The sequence below is a fragment of the Empidonax traillii genome, unplaced genomic scaffold, assembly GCF_003031625.1.
Source record: "Empidonax traillii isolate 1590-97213 ecotype Southwest subspecies unplaced genomic scaffold, ASM303162v1 scaffold449:size826340, whole genome shotgun sequence".
NCBI lineage: Eukaryota > Metazoa > Chordata > Aves > Passeriformes > Tyrannidae > Empidonax > Empidonax traillii.
In genome coordinates this window covers 356218-365356 of record NW_020955642.1, presented here as the reverse complement: position 1 = coordinate 365356, position 9139 = coordinate 356218, and the positions used below count along the sequence as shown (strand labels likewise).

Genomic DNA, 9139 nt, shown 5'->3' with positions numbered 1-9139 from the left:
TAGCACTATAAATGCAAATGATTATGAAAGGATACTCAGCGAGGTTCAGTAATAATTCAAATCACAAATCCTTTTGCCATGCAACTCATACAATATGATATTTTTTATGGAAGCCCTTCTCCCCTTCCAGAAGGCATTAAATTGTTATTCATATTTCAGATTAAAAAATTCAGGAAGAGTATTAAAAGACAGACAATGATAGCAAGATAAATTCAAGGCGTGTGTATATGTGTATAGCAAGTGCTCCTGCTCTAGAAATATAAAAAGGAAGTCAACTGAACAGCATGAAAATGGATGTAAACATGGAATTAAAGAGATCAATCTCCAAAGGTACAATAGCATTTTTAAGGGAAGGGTGTGTAATTTGAACAAACACAGCTGAAGGCAAGAATTAGCACCATATGCATAATCACATAAATCAAGATAAATAAGATTGGTAGAATTACACATGATGCTTGTTTGCTCTGAAGAACAATGAAGTCAATAAACAAGGATGTCTCAGGGTTAGCAGGAATTGCTATGCTGAGTGGCAGCACTGGTAGGCTGCTAGTGCTTTCTAAATGCATTACTAAAGAAAATGATCATGGTACAAGAATCAGAGCTACAGAAACTCTGGCTACGGAGCTCCACTGATAGCCATCAACATATGCAGGTGCAAGGGGAGACATGTCACTCTTAAACAGCTCATTCATTTTAAGTCTCAGTTCATTTGCCACTGAAAATATGAAAGCAGTACACTGGAGAGAAAAAAATCTGTTAATATGTGCATCCCAGCTCTCCGACAAGCAGTCATCTTTTAAAAGCTTATTCATATAACTGCAAAGGTGGTGAAGTTCTGTTTTGGATCCTTCACCAGCACAAACTAATGTAGTGTGGGTTTTTTGTTCATTTGTTTGTTTTTGTTTTGGTTTGGTTTTGGTTTTTTGTTTGATTTTTTTTTTGTTTTGTTTTGTTTTGTTTTTTAATGTGCTGGTTAATTTATTCCTAAAAAAGTATAACTTTTATGCAGCTCTTGATCCTGAAATTGACCTGATGAACCCAGAAGCATTAGAAAAACCCAAAGTGAGACCAGTCATTAATATTAAAATGCAGAGCCCAGCATATTCAGAAAGAAGCTGACATTCAGAAATGATGCTCTGCCACTTAGGAGGAACTGAGACTCTCAGATAAAGAGTGCTGGGGCTCTGAGCTGTCATTGTGGAGCAATAGGAGCAGATCTGCAGAGAGGAACAGGTGGCTGTCAGAGAACACCAGGTGACTGCGAGGTTTGGCTTTGTACCATTCCTGTGAGCTGAATGTCCACCATTCAGCTTTTCCTCTGGGCAGTGACTGCAATTAGTGTTTGGAATGTGCTTGGCCTCCTGGACTGCCTCCTCCAGATGAGCTCCCACCAACAGAATTCCAGTTCGTGTCCTCCGTGTTATGACCTAAAACACAGCAGGTGAGGGCAATCAGACTTCTGATGCATCCCCTGTACCAGAGCTAAGACATTACTTGTAGAGATATGCAGACACACATTCCTCAAGTCAGGAGGTTTTAGGGGAAATGAATGAAGTTCAAACAGCCCCAGTCCTGGAAAAACTGAAGAGAGGATCAGTCCTGTGAGCATACAGAACCTCAAAGCAGAAAACAAGATTTGTAAGCTTTTTTTTTTTTTTTAAGTTCCAGTAATTTCTCTCACTCAGAAGTTATGGATAATGGACAATTCGAAAGATCAAGACAGTCTAGGTAGGAATGTTATAATAATGTCTCTTCCATGTGGCTAATGAGAAAAGACATATGAAAAGATGTATAAAGCATGAGAGTTAAGGGCAAAACACTGTTGACATTGACAAATCTGAACTGATTTGGCTTTGGTTAGGTCTCCTCCAGCTGTCACAGAACAGCTGCTATTTAGCATGACTGTATTTTCTGCTTTTTTTGCAAGTGTAATACCATTAGCTCAGAAGTTCTTTTATTACTCTAGAAAAGCACAGGCTTTGCACTCACTTACTAAATCAGTGGGACTTTTTAGGTCTACAGTTGACTCTTCAGAAGGAACTGCCTACAGCATTATTAAATGCTCTCTTGCACCCTGATGTCCTTGATAGGAGTTGAGATACTGCTCCTGTGAAAGTAAACCAAGAAACTTCACTTTCTCCACCTCCAGCATTTTTTGGAGGTCACCTGCTTCAGGCAATAGTGCAAGAGTTTCCTTGCAGCTCTGGGCTGGTATGGGTGAAGGTTGGGGTTTGTACAGCAGAGCTCCCTCTGTGTCTCGCTTCCCCTAAAATTGTCAGAAATAAAGAGAAAAAAGGAAAGAGAAGACACAGGAGTGCAAAGATAAGAGGCAGAGCTCAGCTTTTCTTTGATCTCCTCCTCTGTTGCAGGCAGAGGAGATCAAAGAAAACAGGCATAACAGAAAGCACGTGAGACGGGTATGCCTGTAAGAGGTTGTCACTTGGAGTGCCTTGGCTCTGCACTTGGGGAGTTTGGACGCCTGGTGAACACCATGTCTTCTTGAGCAAGAGCTACAGCAGCCTGGATGGAGAGCAGGGGACTTATTTCTGCTCAGGGAGCACAGGGAGTTGCAGCAGCCTTTCCTCCAGCCAACCTTCCAGCTCACAGGCAGACACCAAGAGTGAACATGGCCTTTGTTGCATGACTGCATTGGAATTAGTCTCGATTTACATGAGCGTAATTCAGTCCAGGCCCACACTTAGGAGGCCTTTCTGGAATAGAAATATCCTTCCATTATACTGGAAAAGCAACTTGTAGCAACAAGATGCCACTGCTGATGCTATAACTTTTCTCATCTTGCCAAACAAAGTAAGATGGAAATGACTATGGGGTATTTTTGCCAGTTTACCTGCATCGACTTAGAGAGATTTTGCTTATGCCAGTCACAGATCACACCTCATTCTACCCTTGAACGACACAATTATGCCAGAAAAGTCTGCTGTGTGGGCTTAAGAGGGAAAATGTGGTTCCATTTTATCACATTGGAGTTTTCTCATTAAACTTATTTGGACTGGGATTAGGCTATTAGAGAAAATTTAACCCCAAATGATTGGAATGGAGAGAAAACCAAATTAAAATATTCTCATATGTTACAAAGGAAACAGCCCCCAAAGAAATTGTAGAAAATATAAAAATGTATAGATTTATAGCAGGGGAAGATGTAAAATGGTGGAAGAATTCAAGAAGCTATTCTAGTCAAAAAAGCACAACCGGAATAAAAAAAAAAAGAAAACAAAAGAAAACAAACAAACAAAAAAAGACATAAAAAATATTTGAAGTACTTTCTGTATTCAAATAATGCTTCTTTTATTGTGAGGACCTTCACTATTCATGCTTAATAATCCACAAGTTAGAGTCAATAGGTTTGTTTTAAGGTAGTACAACAGATTTTTACAAGAGACAATTACTACATATAAATAAGTTTAAAGGTGATAATGATGTCATTGTACCTAAGCTAAATATATATGTGGGGTTATATTGAATATATAAGTAATCAGCATGGTATTTTTTTGCATTCTTGGTTCTTAAGTATTTGTAAAATTTCTGAGTCCTTGGTTATTTAGCAATTTTTGCTACTAATTGAATTATCCCACTTTAACTCCATTTTTTCCTCAAATTTTGTTATGTCTTGAATTTTATTGATTATTTTAAAGATGTTGAGTGCTCTTTAAGACTGGTGATAGACTGTTGATAGAAGGGGGATAACAAATGAAATTAAGACAGTCCTGTGGACACAGACGCCAGGAGTCGGGGTGGTTGATGGTCTAGGAGCAGCCAGGAGGCTCCAGGGGTTTGCTCTGCCCAGCATTCCTTGCCACATATACCAGTACCTTCTCCTTCCTCATCATATAGAGCTTTCACTCTCCCTCTTCCTTCTGCCTTTTTTTCCCCCACATATCTGTATTTTCTTTTGATAACTTTTCCTTCCTTCACTTTGCTCCTTCTTACCTCTTCAACCTTTCTTTTTTTCTAACCTGTTTTCTTCTCACAGCTTCTCATGGTTTCTCCAACCACTCTATCTCCTCACACTATGGTAAACTTAGATAAGCTTCACTTTTACTTCCACCCTTCCCAAATTTTAGATTTGGACTATTTCTAATTCAACAATCTTGTCCTCTTAACAATGTGTGGAATTATTCATTACATCCTCCCATCAGTTCTCAAAATATTTCATTAGCATTCTTCAATTACTCAGCCTAGACTGGACCAGAATGATAGATTTATGCTCAAAGGTAGGAAAGGAAGGACCTCGTTGCACATTCACACTCTTACCCTCCTGTAATAGAAACACACTTTACTCCTGCCTTATATTTTTATCCTGTCCTTTGCCTTTATTCCTGTTTTGTTATCATCACGTCAAGGCAACCTAGATTCAACGTTCCTCCTCTCCCATCCAGCATATCAGTACCCAGATAGACATCAGCCTAATCACCTCTGTCCAGCAAATGTAACACAAAAAGATACAATCTATGCCCAGTTTGCAGAATTGCTGAGCACTCGCAGCTCAGGCTTGGTGCAGAGGTGGTGCAGAAGACTGGAGTGGAGCAATAATAAATGGCCCCCAGCAGGGTCAAGCACAGGATCCACCTCTCCTGGCTCCTATTGTCAAGGTCAAAGCACAATAGCTGCAAAATTCAATAATTTCATTCACAGTCCAGCCCTGTATTTGGCAATAATCCGTTGTTTGGAAGCTGGTGGATAGGGCCATGATCTTTTTCCGTGTTGCCAATGCTGGTTTCTTGCATTTGGCCACCAGACCTATTGCACATGTATGTTTGACTCCCAGGTATCATGTGCTGCTCTTGGACTTTAGAGTTTAATACTTTTGACAAATCAGTCCCATAATGTAATGAATTGGACATACAGCTGAATCATTTTCTGGCTGGAAGTTAATCCTTACTACTATAGAAATGAAAAATACTGTTAACTGAGATAACATATTGGTCAAAAAGAATAAAAAACCCACCAAGCTGGAAAGAAATAAATCCTAGTAGTAGAAGCCTTCTGTATTATGGAGCTATTTAGACACTGTGTTGATTTTTCAAAGAGTATAAACTAGCAGCCCTTTTGGCTTTGAAACGTTTTAAGTAGCTTTTTATATGACAGTACCATGAGATATTCATTTGTCTGCAGCAGGCTGAAGGAAGGAATGACTGGATCTCACAGACAGGAAGATATAAACAGACCTTGAAGAGGTCAGATGAATTCATGTTTCATAACAGCCTGAAGGGAGCTGTTGCAGAGAGGTTAAAGCTGGTTAAGCATTTTTCCCTATGGATCCAGAAACAGAAGTTTAAGCCTCACTGCAGACTCATGGCAAAGGTTTTGCTAATCAACCCAGATGTAAATACCTATTTAGTGTTTTAGACCAAGGGGGCAGAGGCAGGTGGACAGAGTGCTATATCACTGCTACTTGTATGCTACCTTCATCTTACTAGTCTGATAGGTTTGTGTTGGCATTTGGCCCTTGAAGATCGAGATGCCAGCTCTCCAGCTCTGAAGCATTCATATTATTAGCCAGCCCTCCCTGGGATTGCTGTGCTTGGGGTCTCAGCAATGTAAAGGACATGCAATGCTTTAGAGTCTAATCGGTATCTCTCACTGCTGGGAGTGTTCCCCTGGTGCATATTTTAATCATTCCAGTTTGGTGAGTGATGAAATAATATATTTTTTGTTGAATTTATTGCAGGTTGGAAGAGAAAGCATGGTCAACAGTCAGACTGCCAATACTCATAACAAATCAAATCCACATTTTGGCTTAATGTTTTAAAATATTTAAGAATACTAGTGTTCTGCCTCTTTACTCTATAAGAGGTTTCGAAAGAGCAAAAGAAAACTAAATTATCCTATAATGCCAGCAAGCAATTGTAACAAATCTTGTCTTGTGTAAATACACATTCTGTTTTGCTTCCCAGGACTACTTCAGAGTTTTTCCAACACCGGGGTTTTACCCATGAAGCAGAAAATACAGACTATTTTGTGGTGGGAAACAAGCTAAAGGCAAGCAGCTGTGGCAATTTGAGACTATTTTCAAACACAGTCATCTTGCTGCTGTATGTGCAGTTCAACACATTTGACAATTTGAAGTGCCCGGCTCAACTGACTGTGCAATTTGTTTCCTTCACAGCAGCAGCGTGATGTACTGCAAACCACCTACTGCAAAGTATCCAACACAAAGTGACACCAAAGGCTCAGGCTGAAAGAAGAGACTAATTCTGTCTCATGCAAATACCTCCTGAAAGCCATAGGTCATCTAACCAAGCCTACTAATTATTACCACCACTTGATTTTTTGCTTTGATATTGCATATGCAGCTCAAACTGCTGCCAAGTTCAGTAGCCGCACAGTGGCTGATAAACTTGTAAATGTGTGCACCAAATCTGGGAAAAAAATTAGGTAATTTCATTGATACTTTCCCTGCATCTGCAGTCCTTATGTTTGTGTAAAAACCGGACTCCAGGCTAAGAGATGAGCATGAAAGGAAATAATTATAAATTATCTGCATAAAATCTGCAACAAATTACCTATAAAACTATAACTATCTAAACAGGATGACATTTACTTTATAGGTTCATGACTTCCTTTCTTTAAAGTTAGCTAAGAAGAGAGTAAAGTAATTACAGTTCTCTTTTGATTGATTAAACATGACGTATATGCTAATATGAAAGTAACTTCTGTCCTTTGTTACCCAAGCTTCTGGTTTAAAGCAATTTTGAAGATAACAGATATAATCTCACCAGTGCTGCCATTTCCAACGTATATGCCAAGAATGTAATTCCTCTGCCTTTTTTCTCCAACAGAGAGAGCATATTTTATCCTTCATGTTTTAAATTTTGGATACAGAAGTCAGATGATATTACAGCCATAAATCCTCTGTTTCTTTGCCATTATATATCAGGAAAGGTCTGTGCCACCAGTAGAATAAGTAGTTCTGCCTTTTCACAAAGGTTGTCCCCCCAATTTGGGGGAGACTATTTGATCGAGTAAGGTTGATGGGATATAGTCCCGTAGGAAAAAAAGAAACACCTGCTAAATTTCACTTGAAAGTACTACACACTGAGGAACAGTGTCCATCAGATTCACCTCTACTTAATTCTGGCTCCAGTATCAGAAGACTATCCTGACAAACTGAGGTTTATGGGACTCAACATACATCAAGTTTTTCTGCTCCATAAAATTTTTACCTAAAATTCAAGTTTTAGCCATCCTCTAATTCCTTACCTTGATGCCTTTATGCTGTTGTTTCACTTTAATGTCAGCATAACTCTCGTGTTTAGAGTGTGGATGTGCACCCTCTTTGCCACCTGTACTGTAAATGGCACGAATTCAATTCCCCAAGTCCTCCAAGTCTCTCCTTACAGGATGGATCCTCAGGATCCTCACATCATCAGCCTTATTTTGACTCTCTGGTTGCATCCTGCCCTTTCTGTAACTGTTGAAACCAAAAGAGAGGATGACATTCCAGCTGTGGTCACACTAATGTGAACAAAAATGAACTTCAAACTCTCTGAACTTAGCAGACACGTCCCAAAAATACATTCACCAAATAGATGTGGGGTTTTTTTTCCCCAACACTGCATCATATTACACCCTTAAATTGAACCCAGTGGACAAAATTCCTCCCTAGATTAAGTTTAGTAATGTCTGTGGAGTCCAGTGAGAGAGAATTTGGACCAATAACTATTAACATTTCCAGTCCCCTCCCTGAAGCAATGGTCTCTTACTGATATTAATATTCCCCTCCAGAAAGTTGGGAGGAATGCAATCCCAGTATTCAGTTTCCTTAAGTCTTCAAACAAACACACACCTCTCTGGCAAAGGTCTGACCCTATTCTATCCCACCCTCCCATTCTCCCCTGCCACAAGAATGCCTGACATTCAGGTTAATGCTGAAGTTGCAGCAGGTGACCACTAACACAGAGGGAAAATGGATTCCTTAGTAATGCTGGTTTTGGAGATGATGGTCCTCAAGGAATAGTACAGCAAGATGTCAGAGATTATCTTATGTCTTGGACCACATACAAGAAATAAAATAGGCAAAAATAGGGGAGGGCAGCAGGGCCTGGGGATGGGGAAGAAGGGAAGGAGAAAAGGCTGCCAGCAGCAGCCTTCTGGACGTGAGGGGGGAGCAGGGGCTTTCCCATGGCAGGAACTTTGCTATCAGAGAAACTATAGTGAGCAAATACTTTCTTAGATACTCCAGCAATTAAATGTCTTTGCTTTTTTATGATATTTAGACATTTAAATGAACAGAGACTAGGCTTGAGCCCAGCCCTACATGAGATATTTCATACACACTGTTATGGAGGTATCAAAGCAGCTTGCAGTACTTTTGCCTAAAGGCAAGAACAGGATACATAGGGGATCTCTATTTGGTTCCTTCCCTCTGTATTTCTGTTTTTCTTGGCTAACTCTACTAGCACTGCCATGGTTTTGTGCTTGGTGTGTTACACACCAGAGGTTCAACAAAGGTGCATTCTAACTTCGTTGCTTGGAGAATTGAAAAAGGCTTCCAAGGAATAAAAGCCTGTGGTTTGAAGTAGACTGTTGTTACTAGAAAAGGAGAAAGTAGGTTCATAACAAGTTTTAGAAACAAAGATTATGCTAATGGAAAAAAAAAAAAAGTGTTCCAATCTCTATATTTCTTATTATTTCCTAAAGTATAAACACAAATCACTTAAATTAGCATTACTCAAATCGCACAATTCACAGGGTACTGTCTTAGGCCAATAGATTTGCCAACAAAGGGGAAAGCTTTCATAAATAAGAAGAAAAAAATAAATTTGTTTTTGTAGATTATCTACTTTATATAACCCTTAGGATCTGTAGCATTTATAAACAGCAATATATAACAGTGCGACAGAAATACAGAACTGGGTCCTTGACTTTTGTACAGTATTGTATCACCTCAATTCTCTCTTGGCACAGTGCTAATTTACGCTAGTTAAAGATCCAGACCAGAGCAGTTTTCAGGAGGAGATGACTGATTCATGAAGTCTAAGTGACTGAATACAGAAGTAATTCATTAGCTCCATGCTGTATATGAAAGCTTGACCAGAGATGACTACAAAGTACAGCATATGCAGGCTACAAAAAAAAAAAAAAAAAAAAAAAAAAAAAAAAAAAAAAAAAAAAAAAA

At 39.2% G+C, this 9139-nt stretch overlaps 1 long non-coding RNA gene across 1 annotated transcript in view; it reads left to right on the top strand.

The window, feature by feature from the left end:
• Positions 1 to 1274: 1274 nt before the first annotated feature.
• Positions 1275 to 9139, top strand: part of LOC114063068 — an 8496-nt gene continuing 631 nt past the window's right edge. The window contains exon 1 of the long non-coding RNA XR_003572496.1: positions 1275 to 1441. This is a non-coding gene — a long non-coding RNA (uncharacterized LOC114063068). The remainder of the gene's footprint in view (positions 1442 to 9139) is intronic.